Here is a 23871-nt window from a genome sequence, read left to right as displayed (position 1 = left end):
AGAACAAAGAAGAAACACAGAATTGATCCACAGTATTTTAATATAAATTTATGAGTAAATGGTACGCAGAGTCTTCATTTCAGGATTTTTCACATTTACAATTCTAATATTAGTTTTAAATTATTATGATACTTTCATATCTATTTGTGTTCTTGCATCTTGTTGTGACCAAATGTCCACCAAGAAACAACTTGATGAGGGAAGGCTATATTCTGGCCCATGGTTTATAGATGTGCTCTACTATAGTGGCAAAAATGCAACTACAAATATGTCAGCTCTTGGTTGCAGGAAGTACAAATGAATGCTAGTGCTCAGATTCTCTCTCTCTCTCTCTCTCTCTCTCTCTCTCTCTCTCTCTCTCTCTCTCTTCCTCCATCCCATGGGATTACACCAACCTAATAGGACGAATCTTCCTACTTCAGGTAAACCTCTATAGAAACATTGTCAGACATACCCAAAGGTGTGTTTTCAGTGTACTCATTTTAGATACAGTGAAGTTTCTAATTAAGATTAACCATGGCATTGAAAAAAATTATATTTTGTTATTTGTTTTAAATTTGAATTTGGACATTTATAGAGCTATTTATAGTAGTCAAGAAAAATGTATAGAGCCAGGCTGCCATGCATTATTGTGCAGGCAATGGAAGCCAGCCAGGACACCCGCCTGTGGCATGGGTGGCAGGCACCACTATAGTGAACAAATATGTGTTGGGCATAGGAGAATGATGGAAAGAAAGAGCGATATGTTCATTGTAAAGAGAAGAAGAACCAGAATGCCACAGTATCTTGAGGAGAAAGCTGATGTGTGTGATTTGTGTTGCCACCTCAGGTCATGGTGATGTTCTGGCTGTGTTGCCTTCTAGGGTCATGTCTGGCCCTGAGGTCCTACCAAATCAACAATTGGGATCTGTGTAGATGTTGTTGGTCCATGCTAATCCTGAAGGCCATTTGGATGTCTGAGATCTGGACTGCCATATGAAGCCATGTTGATGTCAGTGTGCCATGCTTCTGTCAGTGGCCTTGTCTGGGTCTGTGGTCCTACTGGAGCCTGGTACCATATTCATGGTCTCTGCTGTCACCAAAAACCATGTGGAAGCCCATGATCCATGCTTCTGCTGATTGTAAAGGGCAATAAAGCTCCTTTTCCAGTGACATTGATGATTGCAGATGGTTAGTTAAGAAAGAGCAACAGGGAAGGCTTCTGTGACAACCCCTAACTTCAACCCACTCTCCAACACCCCTCAAAAGTAGCAGCTTAAACAGGAAAACATTTTAAAAGAGAATTCTTAAAAGTGTGATAAGGCTGCTGAAATTAGCTCTCCACAATTGGTGGCTTCTGTCAGGGGGTAAATTGCAGGGGGTGGGGTGCAGGAGGGCAAGGACTCAATTCTATTTAAAGGGCTAGCCACTGAGAGTCTGACCATGCTTCAGTGAGTATATAGATAGCACACATTGGTCTTGTTTTATTTTGATTTTAATTTTTTGGGGATGAGGAGGTTACTATGGGGGTTGGGGATGTGGACATGGATGGACAGGGAAATAAGTATGACCCGGGTACATGATGTGAAATTCTCAAAAAAAAAAAAAAATCAATAAAATATTGTTGAAAAATAAAAGGTTTATGAATACATTTTATAATTTAAATAAATGACTTCACATTTAAAACAGCTAGCACAACTTACATGTGTTTATTTCAGAATTAGTGGACAACTGGATTTCAATCAGTGTGGATAGAGATAGAATAGATTATTATAATAGATGATAGATAATAGATAATGAATAGATGATAGATACATATAGACAGATGATAGATGGATGGATATATGATAGATATATGATATATATAGAGATAGAAATAATAGATAAATGATAGACTGATTGATAGATGGTAGATAGATGATAGATAGATAGATAGATAGATAGATAGATAGATAGATAGATAATACATAATAATGATAATAGATAGATATAGAGAGATGATAGATGTCCAAAAGATGTTAGGTGGAAGCTAGTTGCTAAATAGCACTATCCTGTGTATAATCCTAGTGCTTATATAGGTTTTTAGAAAACATATGTAAAACTTGAACTTCTACTACTAATCACAGAAACGTGTGATGAAAGTAGGTAAGAAACGCTGAAGTTCAGCTATATCTGAGGGTAGTTCATGAATCTAGGAAGGATTGAGAGAAATACTGTAAGTTACACTGCATGGCTTTCTTATCCATGTAATCTTTTTTTGAAAATTATTTCTTTTGCCATAAAACTGAAATTCTATATTTAAATATAATTTAAAGCATACTGCCACCTTATCTTACACCTTTGTTTTTCTCTGTGTGTGGGACTCATGGAAGGAAATCTTCCTTCCATGGTCAACAGGTTAAATAGCCTCCAGGACTTTGTGTGAGTTGAAAATTGGTTAAACATGACTTCTTTAGCACGATCAGTCATTGGTAAAACATTGCCATTTGATTAATACCTCTCAGAACTCTATAGGGAGGTCTTATTAACTGTGACACTGGCACACACACACACACACCACCACCACCACCACCACCCCCAGCACCACCACCACCACCACATAGACACACACACACACCACCACCACCACCACCACCACCACATAGAGAAAGATATAGACAGAGAGAGAGAGAGAGAGAGAGAGAGAGAGAGAGAGAGAGAGAGAGAGAGAAGAGAAGAGAAGAGAAGAGAAGAGAAGAGAAGAGAGAGAGAGAGAGAACTGGACAGAGACAGAGACCGAGAGAAACAGAGACAAAGACAAAGAAACAAAAAGACAAAAACACAGATAGCACCTAACTCTTTTCTTCCTTTAGTTTTAAAATCTCTCTTCTCTCTCTTCTTTCCATCCATCTCTACCCCCTTCTCACCGTCCTTTCTTCCCTTTCTCTCCTTTATTCCTTCCTTTCACTTTTTTCATCTCCTTCTTGACAAATTTAAATTATGAAGATGCTGTGATGCTTCTTTCCTCTGCATTGTAAAGCCCTGGTCCTCTGTCACAACGACTTAGGACTATTAGGCTGTAAAGTCCATGTCTATTATTCCGCAGTTTTTCAGAGCATCTCTTTTGTTGTGTGAAGCTGAAGAAGAATTCTTGCCTTCTTTTTCCTTCTTGATACTCATATACTTTGAGACTCGGCCTGGCAGAGAGCTTTGAAAAGAGCTGTCTCTTTGAGTTCCTGAGAATCTAAGACTATCCTTTCCTGTCACACTGCTTCAATATATTGCTGTGTTGTATGTTCAAACTAAAGGCAAAATCTAAACAGACTTTTGCCAAATCCGGAGAAAAGAGAGTTACTCACTGGCTGCTAGTGATTCCTTTTCTGTTTATGGTAGTGATTAAATGGGATTTTTCCCTCTAGTGATCTGCTCCTAAATATATTTCTGTGAGATGCCAAAAAGTAGAGAAAATTAAAAGTGCTTTTTGAATGGCTGCAAATTTTCAGCCATGTAGTATCTGTTTCCAGCCTTGTGGGACCCCGTTGACTGCCCCAGGAACAACACCCAGAAGCATCCTGTCTCCTAGGCTTCTCTTTCAAACTCCTGGAGTGAGGTGAGATAATTGCTTGCAGTTTTTATTGTTTGTATCCATTCCTAAGGACTCTGAGAGATGTCAGTTGGAAACCACACATCCTTGTCCTATTGTGACTCCATACCTTTGGGGTTGCTTCTGCCTGTATTCCATATTCCATGAAGATAAATCATTGTACTTTCCCCACTGGCTTCATAGTTTGGAAGGAAACAAGAAGCAAATCGTTGTAGGCCATTTGTTCTCCCTAAAACCAGAGTCCACAGAGTGGAAGTGTGGTTTTTCTTTGTATCCATTGATATTTTAAGCTGTGTTTTTGAGTATGTATATTTCTGAAGATATGGTACTCAGTTCATAAATTCTGGAAGGTGAAATTAGGCTAAACAAAGACCAGGTTTTATTTTGAGACAGGGTGTCTATTATTGTGTAGTATAAGTTGGCCTCATCTTTTTTACCTAAATAACATAATTGTTTTTTTATAGCTTATGGGTTTTATTTTCCTAATTAAGATTCTGAAGCAAAGGAGAAAGTTGCACGATTTCAAAATGAAGTTTTCAGTCTAAGTTAATGTTTACAAACAAGTATGGTTTTGGCTCATCAATCTTGACTGGTTCATACCATACACTCATATGTTTTACATATTGAAACTAACTGTTATTTGCTAAAGGTAATTAATTTTTAAATTCTAATCAAACCCATGAATTACAGTTGTTAACTTTGTTGCATATGTGGGCCAATATATGCACAAATAAAATCAACAGTTCTCTGCCCAACTTAAAATCTACAAAACCGTATAATTGTATCCAGAACTTATAAAACACCATTTGACTTGAATACTTTTTATGACTTGCTTAATTTGCCCCTGGTATAACTCTAAAATAGATGAAATACTATTGTTAGCCCAATTTTAAAGACTAAGAGCCTGGAATTTTAAAAAGGGCACATTAATAAGCCCAAGGTCATCCACCTAGAAAGTGAAGAATTAGTCACTAAAATGGAGACTGTGTCTTGAGAGTTGATGATGAGAAGCATGACACTAACTGGCTTTTCACCCCTCACGTGTAGGGGACGGCAAGCACACTTTGAGTGACTCCACAGGAAGAAAAAAAGCCATGTGCAATTCAATTCAAATGCACTTGATATGAATGTTTTCCTGACTTTTATTTCATTTTCTCTCAAGGCGAATATTCATAATAGGATTCAGGAGGGGCCGTAACAATGTTGCAGGTCAGTGGTTGAGGGAGGAGAGCTGCTGAGATGCTTGTGTTGGGTCTGATTCTAATTAGGATCCCATTGTGAAAAACTCTAGACATAGACAGGCACTCAAGAGTAAGTAAAAAAAAAAAAAAAAGCCAAAAAGGCCATTTTATTCAATGGAAACCTTTAAAATATTGTCCTGAATAAGTAGTTGCATACCTAACGATTTTCTCCAGGCGTTTACTACAGGATGTTGTCAAAGTTTGGCTATTTGGTGCACTGCCAGAAGTTTCCCAGTTTCCCTCAGAGCTGAACACAGTCTTGTCAGATCTTCTTGTGAATCATTATTATCCCCAGACATCATAGAGTTGAATCAATTAAAACAAAGTTAGGTTTTATTTTTTTTCTTTGTTAATTAAATCCTAGGATATGAAGGAGCTTGTGGATGCTGAGTGAGCATACTGTAATGATTCTACTGATAACATTTCAAAATTACGTAGATGCCAACCGGTGGTACAGGAAATACACTTCCTGTGTTTCCTAGAGATTCACTTAACCCGCCCACAGAGGAACCCAAGATTGACAGAGATAGAGAAATCCTCCCAAGAGGGTGTTCTCTTTCATAAATGCCTACTCACATCTTTAAAATTAGCCAACATTTAAGTGCTTAAGGCAAGAAGTTTTGGCAGCTGAACAATTCTGTAGCAGAATTATATAAATTTTAATTTAAAAGGGTCCAGGGTTCTATAGCTTTTTTTTCACTTTCCTCCTAAGCTCCTTCCAGGTGGTTTTCTGCTTCTTCTTTAGATAAGTAGATCATGGATCCGAGATGTCCACTAGTTCACTGTGTACCTTCCTTTAAACAGAATATGATGCTGCGAAGCTAGTTGTCACTTTAGCAGCTTTTGTAATAGGAGCCCCCACTCACTAAAACAATCCATGTGAAATAAATATCACTGACGTTTTCTCTTAGCTTACCCTGATAATACTCGTAAAAGGTAGAAATTATCTCATAAGGAAACCTGTCCAGAGAGGTTCTATAAACAGTAGAAAAGGGCTACCATTCTTAGCAGAAGAGAGAGCACAAGCGAAGAGTTGTCAGGAAAGCTGCAGGATACATTGAGATAGTCTTCCCAAATATGCTGGAGGAACTGTAAAAATGTGCCACAGAAGGAAAGATGGTCCACTGTCAGGAAAGGTACTGCAGCTTGAAGAGGAATCCCGTCTTCTCACTTCTGTCACAGCCACAGTTTGCAAAAGTACAGCGATTGGTTGATGCAACATAATGTTGGTTAGATATACATTCCTGAGGTTTTCTATCTTTCTTAGCTTAATAGTTTTCATTTTCTTTTTATTATATCAAGCATATTTCCCTGCAAAAATAAAATACATCTTTGAAAAAAATTATGATCTATTCTAAGTACAACTCTTAATATAAGTACAAGAATATCAATCGATTACATTTGTTCACAATAAGATATAAGAAGGACTTTGGACAATGTCTATACATAGCCAGGTGATTGACTTTAATGAAGAATGAAGTACACAGAACAGAACTCACTGGTAAAACTGTTTCCATAGCTACATAATACTTTTAAATTACAAAATAAGAACCATATCCCTTTGTAAAATGTTCTTATAATATGCCATCATATATGCAACATGTTGCTCTCACATATGTCCAATATGTGGAATGGCTACTTCCACCAAGCAACATGTTATGACCTTACATTCCTGGTTTTTATTTTAGTTCATTTAATTTTATTTGCTTGGTTGTTTTTGTGTTTTGTGCATGAAACATGTAAGTTTGACTCTAAGCAGTTTTCAGGTACATCACACATTGTTGCTAACTACAGTCACCACGGCGCAGAATGAACCATCTGAATTTATTCCTCCCTAGAGTTTTCCAGTAATAAAAAGATGCCTGTCCTGATGGCAATAAGAAGTGAGCATGGCTGTAGCAAGAACATGTCTGGATTATTTGCCAAGAAGTGGCGGCCATTGTCAGAACACCAAGGTGCACATGCTGTGTCCAGACAATCTGCTTCCAACAGTTTGTTTCCCACAGGGTTTACTGTGATTCTGATCATTGTTTAAAAAATTTCCTAGCACTTGTGTAGGCAAAAGGTGAAATATTTAAAGACATGTACGCTTGACTACTGCTGCGTGTGTCCCAACAGAAGGACTTTGCTACCTTCCCCTCCCCCCCCCAAGATAGTGTTTGTCTGTGTAGCCTTGGCTGCTCTGGACTTGCTTTTGTAGAGCAGGGTGACCTCGAACTCACAGAGATCCACCTGCCTCTGCCTCTGCCTTCCAAGTCCTGGGATTAAAGGCGTGCGTCATCATACCCAGCAGGAGTTTTCTATTTTAAGGAACGGTGTATCCTTTGAATATTTGGCTTCATGGAATTCGGTTGGAAGTTGTTTACATTCATTATTTTCCAAGTATGTTCTTCCACACAGAGATATCTCCTAAAAAAAAAAAAAAAAAAAAAAAAAAAAAAAAAAAAAAGTAAAGCTCTCCCTGATAGACTTTTCTGGAGTATATTTAGGAAGTTGTGGGTCCATCATGGTCTTCATGGTAAGGAAAGGATGAAGACTATCACAGATCAGCTCTAGTCTCTTCCCAAAGCAAGAGTATTGAAACCATGTTTCAAAGGCCCAGGAGATCATATTGCTTCTTGCTCAGACTCCTCTAGTGCCTCCTAACTAGAATGAAGTCCAAGTCCTGCACACCAACAGAGAGGTATGCAGCATGGTAGATTCTGGCTTGAGCTCTTTCTTCAGCATGCTTAGGTATGGCTGCCCCAACCGATGTCACACATCTGATTGGTGCCACCTCCAGCATTTCTTGCCTGATGTTTCTTCACCTAAATCCCCCTCCCCTCACTGGTCTTTCCATCTTTAGTTCTAAAAGTACTCCATGCACGTGACTACCTGTTGGGCATGATAGGCCATATGGCCAATGTTCAGCCATCTTGTCAGAGCCTGCACCTTTAAGTCTCTGTCTTTCCCAGAGCTTGCATTTCACCAGAAACTAGCTGACCCTGTTGTGAGTCAGCAGCTAAAGACAGATAGGGATGGAGCGACCCTGTTGTGAGTCAACAATTAGACTAAAGCTAGATGAAGACAAAGCAAGATACCCTGTGTGGCAGGACATTATGACCTGGAATTCCCTGTGTTTTGAGAAAAGCCTGCAGCTGCGTTGCTATAGCGATATGCTTCCCTACCTTGCGAATTATAAAAGCTGCTGCCTGACTAATAAAGTTTGAGAGTTTGATCAATCAGACTTGCTCTCCTTCCTTGTGTCTTGCATTTCTCAACAGGTGACCTCCATCCTGAGTTTTAGTCGAACCTCACAGGTCAGGTCAACTACCCACCAACTTTTTCTAAATTGCATCCTCTTCCCGTACGCCTTTACTTCAGGTCTTACACTGAGATGTTCTATTAACGGTTGTTCTTTTTGTCATCTGAAAATAAATAATCGGTCTATTTGCTGACTAAATCTGTTCTAGAATAAAAATTTCAAATTCTTTGAGGGAGAGACTACATCAGTCTTATTACTAACTTAGGGCAGGTTCTAGTATCTAAAACTTACTAATTTTATTCTTTAGTATATGAACAAAAAAATAAATAGATATTTCCCAGGTGACAGGTAAGTCCTCCTCATCCTTCCCTGAAACCTGTTCTGCTATCTCAGTTTTACTGTTGAGTCCAAGGGGAAAAGAAATGGCTAGCATCCATGCTTAAGGTCAGTCTTCCAGTCTTCCAAGTCACACTTCCTCTCCAGGGTGCTCAAGACCTTCTTTGTGACACTAATGGAATTGTTGCTGATTTTTTGAGATGTACATTTTGGGTAATGTGTTGATGTGCATTACATGTAGTGTGTGTATGCTTGCATGTATATAGGCACATACATGTGGACAGATGATCATGCGTATGTGTGTACATCCCTATGGAGTCCCAAAGTTGATAGTGAGTATCTTTTTTTCTGTCCATTTTTATTTATTAAGCCCATAGATGGATGGTTCTGGCTAGATTAACTAACTGGCTTGCCCCAAGGATCCTTTATCTCTGTCTGCCTCCCAAGTAGTAAGGTTAGAGTTGGCTCCCTCGCCAGTTAGGCTTTTATATAGTTTATGGGCATCTAAGATTTGTGCTCATGCTTAGTGTCAAGTGTGTTATCCACAGAGATATCTTTCTAGCCCTTGGGTGTGCAGGTCCTGATGAAACTCTTATGACAATGTTGTGGAAGATGGGATCTTCCATCTGTCTTTTCACCTTCACCAGTAATTTTTGCTGCCTGTAGATATATAAAGTGCGGACAAGACCACTCCAAGGTATGGTTGAGGGGAAAGTTTCTGCCTAGATATGAGGCAGAGTATAGCCATAGACATCAGGAAAAGTCCATAGCAAGGAGAGAAAGAAGTAGACTAAATATGGCCAGCGGATTGGACTGGGCCTTGAGAGGAGAGAAAGGATGGGGAGAACAAGAAAGAAGCACCAAGAGGGGAAGATGTGAAAGAGAGGGCCAAGAGAGTGCATAACCAAAACAGCAGACTTATATAGGGATGAGAAGCCTGGGGAAAGGAAGCCTAGGAGCTGAATTTTAGAGAAAGGAACTGATTACAAAGATGCAAGATGGCACCCTGGACTCTGTCGTGGGCTGTTATGTTGAAGAACCCTGGAGGATGACATGTGATTTGGTATGCTGCTAGGCATCACAGTTCACTGTTTGTCCTGAGCTTTTTTTTTTTTTTTTTTTTTTTTTTTGACCATACAGTAGATGCTTATGGACCTGTAGTTGGAGGATGACACAATAGATCACTAAGTTCTGCCTTTTATTTTTGAAGTGCCCTCACCCACTGAGTTCCATTATTTGCCCCTCTCCCCTCTGTCTTCTCTGAGAATTGGGTTCCACTGTTTTTCAAGAAAGAGATTAATAGTCCTTAAGAAAATAGAAACTGGGAAATGTACATTCCACTGACAAGGTAGAAATATGAATAATCTGTATCTGGGTGCTGAATGCTGTGCAATGCACCTTCTTCAGCATTCCCTGTGTGACAGGATTATGGCTAAGACATTAGTACTATAGAAACAAGAGGTCCTCAAGTGAGTTCTCTTATTCACATGCCATTCAATTTTATGTTCTAGTGACTAGCAGTGTACCGAGGATTTTATACAGTGGTGTCCCAAGGGTATTGTTCATTCCTTGTAATAAAATGCTTACTTTGTTTTTATGCATGGTGCAACTGCAGCATTTCTCACTCAGTGGGTGCTCTATAAATATTGACTGGTTGAAATTTGGAATTCAAGTATCATAACTTTGGCATTATTGGCTTCTTGTAATTGCCTTTGTGAACTACAAATGCAGCTAAAATTGGATCTCTATCCAAAGCATTTCCATGGAGTTTTTGGCCTATGTTACACAGAAAATCCTTGAGGTAGAAACTATCCTTTTTTATAGCTTCCAGTATTATTCAAGAGCAATAAATAGTGGTTAATAATGGAGAAGTCTTAAGTTTCAGGCATGTTTTTAAAGACTCAGCCTACTAATATAATTAAGTGGAGGTCAAGAAATAGTATTTGTTTTGGTCATAGACACTAAATATGCAAGAGAAACACACATATCATGCCATGATAATGGCTTTGTGGTCCGACTCCTGCCTCCTTACATGTGGGAAATGACTTTGAGATGAACATAATAACTTTTTAAGGGTTGGGGCCTCAGTTAAAACATTGCAGATATGTGTGACATTCTGGAACTGATTTCAAATACATAAGAAAGTCTATTTTTAAAGAACCTTGATGAAATATCACTTGCTGTAAGGAAATTTATTGTGATGTCTCATAATTTAAAGGAAGATTAGATTCTATATCATTAAAATATTAAATCTTAGGAGAACCAATTGAAGGCATAGATAGGACCAAAATTTTCAGAGCTATGTTTGCCATTCTGAGACAACTGACTTAAAACTCAAGGGGACTTGGAGGCATCCCACCCACCACCACCACCCCCAGCTAGAGTCTTTAAGTAGGAGGTGCACTTTATTCTGTTTTTTATTACTGGCTTTTGTAGTGATGAGAAGATGACATTGAGGAGCACAGGATTAGAGCTTTGGAAACAGTGAGAGTATACTGCAACAGTGTAGACTGTTGGTAAAGAAGACCCAGACAAAAAGAAAGAATGTATTTGGTTGAAATTCAAAGGCTAAAGCCTGGAGGATCTGGTGAGTGGGTAGGAAGCTGAGAACACCCTTGAGTAGCTGAGTGTGATGCTGTGGACTCTAGTCAGTATCAAAGGGAATGTTAGAAAAGCCACACCCCACCCAAGACTGTCGCAAGGCTTTACTCTAACCGAGTCATCAAGCTCCTCATCCTCACACTGGTCAAGCATTTATAATTGTGGCATGGTTGTTTCCTAGAGTTCTTTCACACTGTCTTATCTTTCCATGTATAGTGAAATAATATACAGCGGAAATACATTGATGGGTTTGATAGAGCACAGGGCTAGCCCAGTTTAAGGCAATTCCACTCATCTGCTTCTTTCAGAATAGTGACAGAACCCCAGATTCTATTCCGAGAGTTCCTTAGGCATAGGTTTATAGTAGATCCTTAGGTATGAGGTATACTGGAAAACAGAGCTAACATGGCCTCTGCCCTGAGCTTGTGTCCGGAAAGGTGTTCAGACTGCAGTGGTAGCAGAGATATCGAGCTGTGCTAGTTCTATGGTTCATGGTCAAGAAGACCATGCAGAGAAAGGAGTAAGGGGTGGAGAGTCAGTTTGCTGAAACAAGGGGAAGGATCTGGAAGAAACTCTATAAGAGATATCCTGACTACACAGTATCACATCATGTCATACGAATATCATATCCTAGTGTGTTATATTGCACTGTGGTGTAGTATATCGTAGTGTGGAGCAGCATTACACATTGTTATGGGAAACCCGGGCTCTCAGTCTTATTAATAAAATAATATAAAATTATCTCAGAAGGAAGCTCAAAGACAATTTTATTAGAATCGAAGAGGAAAACAACAGGGAAAGCAAGCTGCAAGCATTGGAAAGATGCTGCCAGGAGGAAGATGGACAAAAGAAAAAAAGTCATTCCCTTCAACTTGGATTCCAAGAAAGCAGGCCTGTTTATCAATCGAAGTTAGCAAATAGCTGCATCGAGGACATGGAAAGAAGCTTCAAGGAAAATGAGTAATCTGGAATGAGATAGAAAAAATAAGACAGAGATAGTTTCCTGCCTAAACAGTCACCCAAAACTTTCTACAACATTGGAAATTCATCTTCAGCCTTCTGGTACAATACATCTGACAGACATATTTGTGAAACAGGAACTATTGAGGACTTGCTTATCTTGTCTTGTCAGAGTTTTGCCCATTTTGACTTTTCCCATTTTCAGGCAGAATTCTGTCTGTGGCAGAAACGAGGACATTTTGTCCAGCGATTGGTTGCTGCTAACCTGCACTTCTGGCTCACTCAAGTAATTAGCTTTCATCCCTTCTCAAGTGTCTGATGGGGTTGAAGTCCTGATAGTTTAGTATTACGATTAACCTAAGCTGTTTATGGGTTAAGACGTTTTTAGGTATAGATAGAGGTTTTGAGTTGGCAGAGATGAGAGAAGATAGATACTGATTCTCATTCAGAATTTTAGACTCACCAAGATAGGAAAGATGTTTTCTACAAGGCTGCCAAATGCAATTAGCCAAAATAACTTGAATGTAACATTCATATGATCCCTGATTGTTTCGTGGTTCTTCCTGCTATATGTAATTTTTCTACTTATGTGTAATAATATAAATGTATATGCCAAATAAATAAATAATAACATTTTAAAAAGAGAGAAATCCCAGGGTATTCGATATAGCAAGTACAGTCTTCAGGACAGTGTCTGAAGCAAAAGAGAAAGAAAAAAAGTTAAAGGAAAAACTATGCTTTTCTGAGTTTGAACTCAGAACAGCAGGCAGGCTCAGCCAGTGCTTCAGTGGAGAAGCTCCACCAACATCCATCAAGGAGGCTCTTGCAGGAAGAGAAAGCACATTAAAGGACAAATTATGTCTCCTATCTCCTTACTACTCTCCAATGGTATGGTCTCCAGGCCAGATGATTGACAAGCCTAGCTGGGTCAGTGCTTGAAGGAAACACAGTATGTAATGTAATTTTTGGAGAGGATTAGGATGTCATGTATCCAATCAAAGCCCACAAACTGCCAGTTTTTCATATGGTAATTTAAACCTTAAATGGGGCAATTTGAGGTTTTCCCTTTCATGTTTACCAGAGAAACGGGAGGGATGGCCCAAATAGGACGATGGCGGATGAGTTCATTGTCAATGGCTTCCAAAGCTACTCCCTATAACAATATCATCAAATATAGCATATAGAAGCAACATAATCATAAACTCAACATGAAAAGATAGAGGGATAGCAAAGAATTGGGTAAGTGTCATGCACTGGAAGTTTAGTGGTGCTCAGATACAGATTGTGAGGGAGGAAGAAGAATTGATGAAATTATTTCAGTGAATATTTTTGGTACACCATGCCTAATAGAATTGAATGTGCATAGAGTTAATTAGTGAAGCTTGTATTTTCATGACACCCGTGATCTGCTGAGAAAAAGATGGCTACTAATAATTTTTATGACCCATGTTTGCTAGGTACTCCTATGGGTGCTTAATAATATTGATACGAACTGGAGTCAGAGACAGAAGCTGGTTAAGTTAGTTTTTGGAAAAGGGAGCCTGGAAGGGAACAGTTCTCATTCTTATCCTTGGTCACAAGCCAGAAATGTCCTTGATTCTGTCATGATTAGAGCGAGCTCTGATTTCCTATAAATCCCTCACATCTACATGAGCACCCCTGCCTAGCATCTTTGTGTGAGGGTGTGACTGAACCGTCTGTCCAGGCAGATCCCTCTGGAGAAACGTTTTGGAATTCAGACCTCTGGATTTTCATGCTAGAAATGAGTTGTATCTTTTCCCCAAATCCAGCCCATCTCTTAAGTAATTTTAAGTTCTTAACTCATTTTCAAGATTTGTGGGTCTTTTTTTTCAGTTGTATTTGTAGAGTGGGCAGGAGAAGGAGGTATGTGCATATGAGTCCAAGTGGCCATGGAGGACAGAGAGGGCAAGGAATATTCTGGAACTGGAGCAATAAGCATTTGTGAGTCCCCTGATAGGCTAGTGGTAGCCAAACACCAGCAGATGCACCAAGTACTTTTAGTCTCCGAGCCATATCTCCAGCCGTGAGTTTAAATTATTTGGGGCAATGTTTAGGTAACTAGACAAAGTTTAGTAGCCTTTGGAGGCCATTGGTGATGGAGCCTTCTACTTCCAATGGTAATAAAAGAATGAAAAACAGGACAACTGGCCCTCTTTAGACCTTCTGATCAAAAGAGTAAATACCTCATACTCGGGATGGAGGCATGGCATTCTGATCTACTCCCAAAATTAAGACATTACATGATATTCCTCTCTCTCTCTCTCTCTCTCTCTCTCTATATATATATATATATATATATATATATATATATATATATATATATATGAGCTGCAAATCACCTAGTTGAGAAAGCACACAATTAGAAGATGATTCCTCAGAGGATGTGTTAAAGGAGAGGAGCAACTCTCCCCTTATCCTTCCCAGAGACCTCCCCTGGGAATAGCCTTGCTATACTGCTAAGCCTGTCTACTTTTCTGAGTTCTCTCTAAACTCAAAACAAAACAAAACACATTTCCTCTTTCTTCTTTTTTTATTGCTTTTTCTTTTGGACACTGGCCTGAAGCCCAAGCTTGCTTTTTTTGACACTCTGGGCTTTCTCACATTCTCTGACTCTACTCTCATCCTGTCCTCCATGCAGCTACTTGCTGACACCCATTGCTAAGCAGACCTGCTTTCTTGGATTCTAACTGTAAAATGTTTGACTTTCTTTCTTCCTTCTTGCATCTTCCTTGCAGCCACTGAGATTTCCACCTGCTTTGTCCTGATTTGCTTCCAAACTCTAATAACATTGTGCCCAGGCTTCTTCCTGAGTCTATTTTAAAATTATTTTCTTAAGGACATCAATATCAGAAGAAGGATACACAAGCTCCCTAGTAGCAGAGATTGTGAGTTCACACATGGCATGAACAAACAGCCATTGTGGATCAAGGAGAGCAACCTAGAAGAAATGATGTTTCATAACAATTGTATGAGTTTTACCAAGGTTCCTGACAGCCATGAAATGGGGGGGGGGGGACCAGAATGCCCTTCAGGCAGCAGGACATAAATCCACGATGCTAAAGGGCAAATGCATGTGCTTGAGAGATCACACTTGCAATAGTGCAGTTGGGATTCATTTGCAGTGCAGCTTTTAGACCTGTACCCAGAATGGCAGACCCCTACGGGTAGAGGACAGGTTGACGTCAACAGTATTTGAGGTAATTTCAGCTGGTGAAAACTGAGAGGTAAAGCTACAGTTTGCAAGCAGAACATTTTAGATTCACAAAACAAAAGAGTCCTATAGTACATATAATAGAGGCTTTTTATTCAAACACGCTAATGCCCTTTCCATTTTCTGTTTAGATAAGATTATATGCATTATATTTCAAGGTTTAGTGAATATTTATTACTATATAACTGTAGGCTGCTGTTCATATTTAATAAGATTTATGTAAAATTACTTTCAGTCAGGTGTACCATTTTCTTTTAAGGATTTTGTGCAATAGAGTACATGTTTTAGGAAATGAACAGGACATTTATGCACTCAAAGAATGACGTGGTAGGGCCTGTAATCCAGTTACAAGTTGACATGACACGTTAAACTGATAAGGGTGTTTTACCATAGATCTTGTCATTTCCTTGGAAGGCCGGAAACTATTTTATCAAGGCTAACTTGTAAGCTAGAAGGCATGAAATACTAAAAGCATGGCTATAGCTGGTAAGAAGGCTCCATGAATACAGGGCAAAAAACCAGGAGGTCAGGCAGCAAGAGACTATAGAAGCCCATTACATGTTACCTCTCCCCTCCTCCTCTGTCTCCATCTTCCTAGCTCACCTCTCAGTCTCTCTATCTTCTTGCCTCTCTCATTCCCATCTTTGGCCTCTCGCTCTCCTCCTGACCCCTCCGTAGCCTCAATTTTCTTATCAATTATATCTTATTATGAAACTTATTAAATGAGCCTACCTTCCTAACAACCTGACTAACTCCAACAATCGGAAAAGGATATTAAAGAACACTATAATGAAACCCTAAGGACATCAGTTCTGAGGACTGATTCTCCCGGCATAGTCAGCAGGATTTCAGCAGACCTGCAATTCCAACAAAGTTGCTGCTGGAACCTCAAGCCTCAGCTGGAGTCCAAAGCCTTGAAGCTCTCCCGAGAGCAGTTCTCTTTAGGAGCCTCTTGAAGTGCAGGGATGAACAGCCAAAAACCAAGTCGCAACCAAAAGCCTGAGAATATATATATTCTCAGTCTGCTCAAGGTTGTTTTTCACCAAGCTCCCCCATAAAGTAGTTCGACTTCTAAATGGGAAAAACATCCTGCTTTCTCATATCTAAGTGGTAAACATCCTGCCCTCTTCTCCATCCCACTCTTGGGATCAAAACAAAAGCAGGTTTATCTCCTGTTCACACCTCTGTCTCCCTTCTTTCTCCTCCCATTTCCTACAGACCTCCTCACTCTTCTCTGTACCTTTCATCTCTCTTCTCTCATCTTCCCTCTTTTCTTGTCACATCTCTTTTCTCCATTTTCTCCTTTTTTGCTCTTCTTCACTCTCTCCTCTTTTAGCTGGGAGGTTAACCCGGAACCTTGCACATACTAGGAAGGCTATTTGCTACCAAGCTATACTCTGCAGGCCACGCTTTTATTTCCTTACTGATAAGATGCATACATCTTGGACAGTTGTGTGGGACTCTAAGTAAACTACCACCTGTAATGCGTTTAGCGTTGCCCTTGATGCTGTGCTAGAGTGTAGAGCTAGGATCTATCTTTCTGTAAAAAAAAAAGAAGCATATATTTCACGTGACATAGAACTTCAAACTTTTTAGACTGTGCATTGAAAAGAGTAAGAAAGAGAACAGATTAAATGGTTTAAAATAATATTATGTACTTTACCCGATACAGCCAAGGACTAACAAATTATAATAAAGAATATCAAATTAATGAACACTAGGGAACCATCTACATGTAAAGTACATTTTCTAGGCCTTCTCAAGTTGGGCAAACCATCATTTAAGTGCCAATTAGCTACACATGGCATCAGAAATGGACAGTATAAGAAATGGGCACGACGCTAGCTCAATTCCTAGCACCACCATTCAGTAGACAATTACGGTCTTTAATCCTTTATCCTATCTGTCAGAATTACAATACACTTCTCTTGTATACATGATGGGAAGATTTCTATTTGGATGCCCAAGACTTCCTCTTCCCTGTTGCATTCATTTTACATAGCAACGAAGTGAACGTGATGGATTCCATTCCTGTGCGTAACCTCTGGACACAGATTTAAAGGAACTATACAATTAGACCAATCCTATTAAGATATTCTGTCCAAAAAGTGGTCATGAGCTGATATCCATCAGGAAAGCAGGATTATAAATTCTACAGCCACAGTAAGTGAATTCTGCCAACAAAAGAGCTTGGAAGAAGACCATGAGTTCCAAAACAGAATGCAGCCCGATGACACTGATTGCAGTTGTGTGAGACACTTAGCAGAAACCTCAGGGCATTAACACAAAACAATATGACAGTTTGCAATAAACATTTTGCTAAAATATTTCTTGGAAGATAGTACGTTTTTATGTTGGAAAACAATAATATATTTGGAAATATTTAAAGCCAAATAAATGTTTGCCATTGAAGTAATAACGCTAAAAAAAAAAAAAAGTTTGAATTAGCTTTTATTGGAAGCCTGAGTTCTATGCTTTAAAGGACTGAGCATGTTGTGGGTGGGAACAGCTACGGACAGCAGAAATGGGCAGGAGGCGGGGCCAGGCATGCCTAACTGCAGAATGGAGGACCAAAGTGAAGGAGAACACTGTCCTCAGCATGGACTGAAGTATCCACTACATTTTAAACTAGGGTACATTTAAACTGAGGGAATATTCTCTACAAATATTGTGACCCTTTTAATATTTAGATATTCCCAGGCTATGAGTACGGAAACGACTTCTCACAAGGGAGGGTGGCGTGGCAGGGCCTTCTAATTCACATCCTTCTTGGGGAGATTAAGATTCCCCAAGGCAATCCTCAAAAGTGCCCCAGGCAGGGTCATTTTCCTGTGTTTTCTACTGTAATTTAGAGTGGGATCAAATCCTTCTCTCAGTTATCTCCAGTGTCAGTCTAGTAGAATATATATGAGAACACATCATAAAGGGATGCAGAAAGGTGAATGAATTAAATGTAATACAATTCATAACCGGCATTGAAGTGATTGCTTTGGCCCACCCTACCATCTACAGGACCTGTTCCTTGGAGGCCATTTTTATAGGGAACATTTCCCCAATCAGACAGGAAGAGTTTTCACAATTACCAGGATATACCCTGTCAGAAGCAGATTATGACAGACTAAAGAGGAAGTATCTTTGGGAAGAAGAAATGCTAATAAGGATTTCAAATAAGACAAGAAATGGTGCATTGGTTACTCAACACTGAATCATTCAATTACAGTGTTATTCAACATAGACATTATATTGATATTCATAAAGTATTGTTTTTAAAATAAATACCCACTTTAGGATATTATTTTAATTGGGGCTCAAACAAACGAACAAACAAAAATCTGGGAGAACAGTTAGAATATACCCCCAATTCTTTTATCAGGGAGGAGGAGGTAGAGTATTTACCCACAAAATGTCTTTCTTAGGTTGAAGTCTCTTTATTGAGACAGGAATGCAATAAATATTTAGTACTTCCAGCTTGCCAGGTATTATAAAGAAAGGATGGCAGGAAGGAAAGAAGGAAGGAAGAAAGAAAGGGGCAGTAGTTTTAGCTTAAAAAGACTGCAAATCGTATCTGTAAACGCCCCTACAACGTAGAGGGACATGTCTAGGGTTGCTCCTAAGCCAGTGATGACACAGATTGGCCGAGAGATCAAGTGTGGAATTTCCTGATCTCTCACATATATGTATCAGGTATATCTCCTAGGAGCTCATGTCTGTCCTTACCTAGAGACGCTGCGAAGGCAGAGTCCACAGTGTGAACGTCTGTCTTCTTATTAAAAAAGAAAGTCTTACATCTCCCCCTCTCTACCTACTGTCTCAAGAAATAGCATCATGGTATTTTATCTGGGTTTGATATTGTACAGTTGTGGGGGAGGGGTTAAAAAATGAGACTGAGTCCAGGTCACTGTTCCCTGGCTGACCAGAGTTTATTTCCTCATAAACATCCCCATTATAGAATGGTCCTGCTAAGCTAGCATCGGGACTCACTTATGCTTACTTTCCCTCATGTTAAAAAAACAAAAAAGAACTACTTTAATTCTGAGGAAATGAAGTACACATGATTCTCATTAGCACATAAATATTCCGATGTCCTTTTTGCATGAGCTCTTTGATGTTTAGGGGAAAACATGTGTCTTTATGATCTTTTCCTTAAAACTTAGAAGGAATTTGTTTTTGAAATATAAACTCTTGGGGAGGTGCCTTGGTCGAACATTTTGAGATCGTGTTGTTTTTATTCACTTGTCCATTCATTATTATTTAACTAACCATAATTTATCATCCAGTATTGTGCAGGGACACATGCACACACACACACACACACACACACACACACACACACACACACACACACACACGCAAACGACCAAGAACAAGAACTCATGTAATTTATTGTCTGCAACAGAAAATAACATTTAACTGTGTTGAAGAAAATCTCTGACACAATTCTAGGTCTCAGTAACTTAAAACCTAGGTAAATCCAGTCACTGAAGCAGACAACTCACCTTTCAAGAAGACAAGGAGACGCACAGCTGAGCAGAGCACAGGCAAAACTGTGCAAATTCCATAACTCAAGTGGCTTAGTTACTGCTCAGTTGCTTGGAAAAGACACTATGTCCAAGGCAGCTCTTATAAAGAAAGGATTTAATTTGGGGCTTGATGACAGTTTTAGAAGGTTAGTGCATGATCATTGTAGCAGGATGCAGGCAGCATGAAACAGTAGCTATACACCCTGATCCTCCACAGGCAGCAGGTGGAGAGAGAAAGAGAGAGAGAGAGAGAGAGAGAGAGAGAGAGAGAGAGAGAGAGAGAGAGAGAAAGGGAGAGAGCAAGGGAGGGAGGGAATGAGAGGGAGAGAGGAAGAGAGAGAGAGAGAGAAAGAGAGAGAGAGAGAGAGAGAGAGAGAGAGAGAGAGAGAGAAAGGGAGAGAGCAAGGGAGGGAGGGAATGAGAGGGAGGGAGGGAGGGAGGGAGGGAGGGAGAGAGAGAGAGAGAGAGAGAGAGAGAGAGAGAGAGAGAGAGAGAGAGAGAGAGAGAGAGAATATGGGCCTGCTGGGGTTTCAAAACCTCAAATTCCATGCAGAGTGATAGATCTCCTCCAATAAGGCCATACTTTCAAATTCTTTCCTAACAGTTCTACAAACTGGGCACCAAGCATTCAAACATATAATCAAGCTATGGGGGCCATTCTCACTAAAACACCACAATAAAAAAAAGTAAAATGTGGTAGGAGTGCAGGAAAAAATGAAACCAGACATGCTTTATTGTATATCTTTATTATGCTTTGCAGATTAAAGAAAAACAAATTATAGGTTTTTCTCAACTCAGCACTCTCTTTCTTGGTGTTTTTTTTTTAAACTTCTCTCCGTGTTCCAAACCTTTTGATTATTATGTTTGTAGTCAAACGTGATGTGTGGTCAGTGATCTCTGATGTGAATATTCCAATTATTAGGAGGCATCAGCAATCCCTCCCCCGATAATGAGACAGTGATATTGTTTCAATGTTATGTTTTCTTCATGCTCTGCTGATGATTTTTGTCCTTGGTTTTGTCTTCTGTTTTTATACTTCTTATCCCTACAGGCAGATCCATATTGAAATTAGACTCATTAATAACCTCAGAGAAAAATAAAATCAGCAATTCTCAACCTGTGTGTTGTGGGCGGTTTGGGGGTCACATAACAGAAAACCTGCATATCAGATATTTATATTACGACTCACAACAGTAGCAAAATTACAATTATGAAGTATCAACAAAATAATTTTATGGTTGAAGGACACCACAGAGTGAGGAACTATACCAGGAAGGCTGTAAACCACTGCTAAATGATCAGGAGGATCAATCAATGTAAGGAAGAGTTCATAACTCTCACTGTCAATCAAAGCTAGAAAGAACTGTTGGTGATGAAAGATGTGGAGACCCGAGACCGTGCAAGAGCTAGGCCTCTTGTGTCAAACATTTAGAAAAGTTGCAAATGCAAATAAAAAGCCTTTGAGGGCAATTAAAAAGCATTACACCACTGAACTGGCTGAGCAGTTGCAGATCATTGCGGCAGATCAAGCCACCCAGAGTGGTCTCTTAAGCCAAAGGTCTACCCAAGAGAGGAACCTGGACTCTTTAGTTCTACAAAGGCCAAGAAAGGTTTTTAAAAAAGAGCTTCAGAAGACAAATCTGAAGGTAACTGGGATGGCTTTTTCATATTTGAGGAGGCAAGACATCTTTTAGCACACCAGTTCAGGTAAAGCAAATACTGATCCGGAAGCAGCAAGTTATCCCAAAATTTGTAGCTGAGGCAACTGGTGAATGAGGCTGCACCAAACTATAGATTTTCAATGTGGATGAAGCCACTCTGTAGTGGAAAAAGATGAAGAAGCAGTCAGTGCCTGTCAGGTTAGCGCTGTTGGCCAAGGCTATGGAAGCTGGCAAGTTTAAGTCAACACCCATGTCATTTGTCATTCTGAAAATGTTGGTGCTCATAAAATATTCTACATCCCTCCTGCCTGTATGCTCTGAATGAAGCAAAAGGGTCCAGATGACAGCGCATCTGTTTGCAACGTGGTGACTGACTATCTTCCATCTCACTGTTGAGACTTACGGGCAAGAAGATGGCTTTCAAAATATCAATGCCATTGGCAATGCATCTGCCCACCTAAGGGTTCTTACGGAGATGCACGAAGAAAGCAATGCTGTCTCCATTCCTGCTATTCTGCAGCGTGCAGGTCAAGGTGGAAATTTGACTTTCAATATTTATTCTTTAAGGACTAAATCCCACAAGACTACAGTGAGTTGTCTGATACAGTTAGGCTAAATAAATTGAAGATCTGGAAAGGAGCCAGCTGCCATGCTTAGTAAAAACATTCTTGATTTACAAAAAGAGGGCAAAATAGCAACACTAATTGGAGTCTGGAGAAATTGTCTCCAAGCCTCTTGGATAAATTTTGAGGGCTCAAGACTGCTGAGTGGGAAATGATTTAGGTGTGATAGAAATATGAACCCAAAATGATTCAGATGTGGTAGAAACATGAACCAATTGAGAGTCGAGGCTGAAGGCTGAGCATGTGATCACAATCCTGCAATTTCAAGAAAAAATAGAGAAGACAGAAGGCTGCTTCTTCTAGGTGAGCAAAGGGAGCAATATCCTAAGATATAATTTCGTCTTCCTGAAGGTGACTGTGGACACTGTTGAAGTATCAAAGAAGAATCTGCAACTATGTTGCCCCCAATTGATTTTAGAGGTTTGGCTCTGATTCTTAACAATTCAGGTCAGGTAAGTTACTATCAAACAGCATTGAATGCTACAGAGAACTCTTCCAAAAGAAAAAAAAATAGAGTTAAATATATCGCCATCATATTTTAAGCAACAGATACTCTGCCCTCTAGAAAACACAACACTGATTAGTTGGCTAACATTAGCATCACTGTGAGAGCCTCTACCAACAAGATGATGACACGCTGAGCTCTCAGATGATTGCAAGCACTTTTTGCCAGTGAAGTACCAATGAAGTTACACACATTGTTATGTACATATATACATTTAAAAATACGTTTTATTAATTTATTCACATTACATCTCAATTGTTATCCCATCCCTTGTATCCTCCCATTCATCCCTCCCTCCCATTTTCCCCTTACTCCCCTCCCCTATGACTGTGACTGAGGGGGACCTCCTCCCCTGTATATGTTCATAGGGTATCAAGTCTCTTCTTGGTAGCCTGCTATCCTTCCTCTGAGTGCCACCAGGTCTCCCCATTCAGGGGACGTGGTCAAATATGGGGCACCAGAGTTCGTGTGAAAGTCAGACCCTACTCTTCACTCAACTTCATTCTTATACACACACATATATTATTGTCTAATGTTATTTCAGAATTAGTATAGTATAGTGTAAACAAACCATATGTACTCGGAAACAACAACAAAAATGTCTGTGAGTCATTTTACTGTGATAGTCTCTTTATTGTGGTAATAAATTACAGACTCCCAATAACTCCAGGGCATACTTGTTAAGGAGTTTGGGATAATTAAGGTAGACTTCAAAGAGGAGAAAAGGTTTTATGGGTGTTTGCATTCGCAGACACACAGCTCTAAGCTGAACTACATACAGATGGCATGAAGTCACTTAAGTTACTTATATGATAGAATGAAATCCTACAGTTAGGTGTTGGTATTATCCCTTTATTATTATAATGACTATTTTTATTTTTATTTACCTCCATTCTCTTATTTTATGTGTGTATGTGTGTATATGTTGCATTAAGCATAAGTATATCGAGACCAAATTTAGTGTTTTCCCCCACCCTTGGGACAGTGTCTCTTTTTTCTCCTCTATACACTGGGCTACATCACTCTGGAGCTTCTGAAGTCTCCTGAATCTGCCTCTTATCTCTTGGAAAGATGTCTGAGATTTTAAACAGTCATGCTGTGTTTCTGGATTTTATGTGTGTTTAAACTAGGGGTTCAAACTCATGTCCTTACCTTTGTGAAGCACACATTTTGCCAACTTATTTTTCTTCTCAGCACTAAAGGTATTTTTCTTTTCTTTCTTTCTTTCTTTTTTTTTTTTTTGCATAAAAATCCATTAACAGTCCCCTTGTTTTGAAAACTATCACTCCCTCCTATTCCTTATCCCTGTATTTCCCCATTTGCTCCCATTCTCAATCATCTTCTTAGATTCACAATTTAATCCAGAGATCGCAAATGTTAATGCCT

Source organism: Acomys minous (genome assembly GCF_964271855.1).
Source record: "Acomys minous genome assembly, chromosome: 12".
NCBI classification, from domain to species: domain Eukaryota; kingdom Metazoa; phylum Chordata; class Mammalia; order Rodentia; family Muridae; genus Acomys; species Acomys minous.
This window is presented reverse-complemented; position numbering follows the sequence as displayed.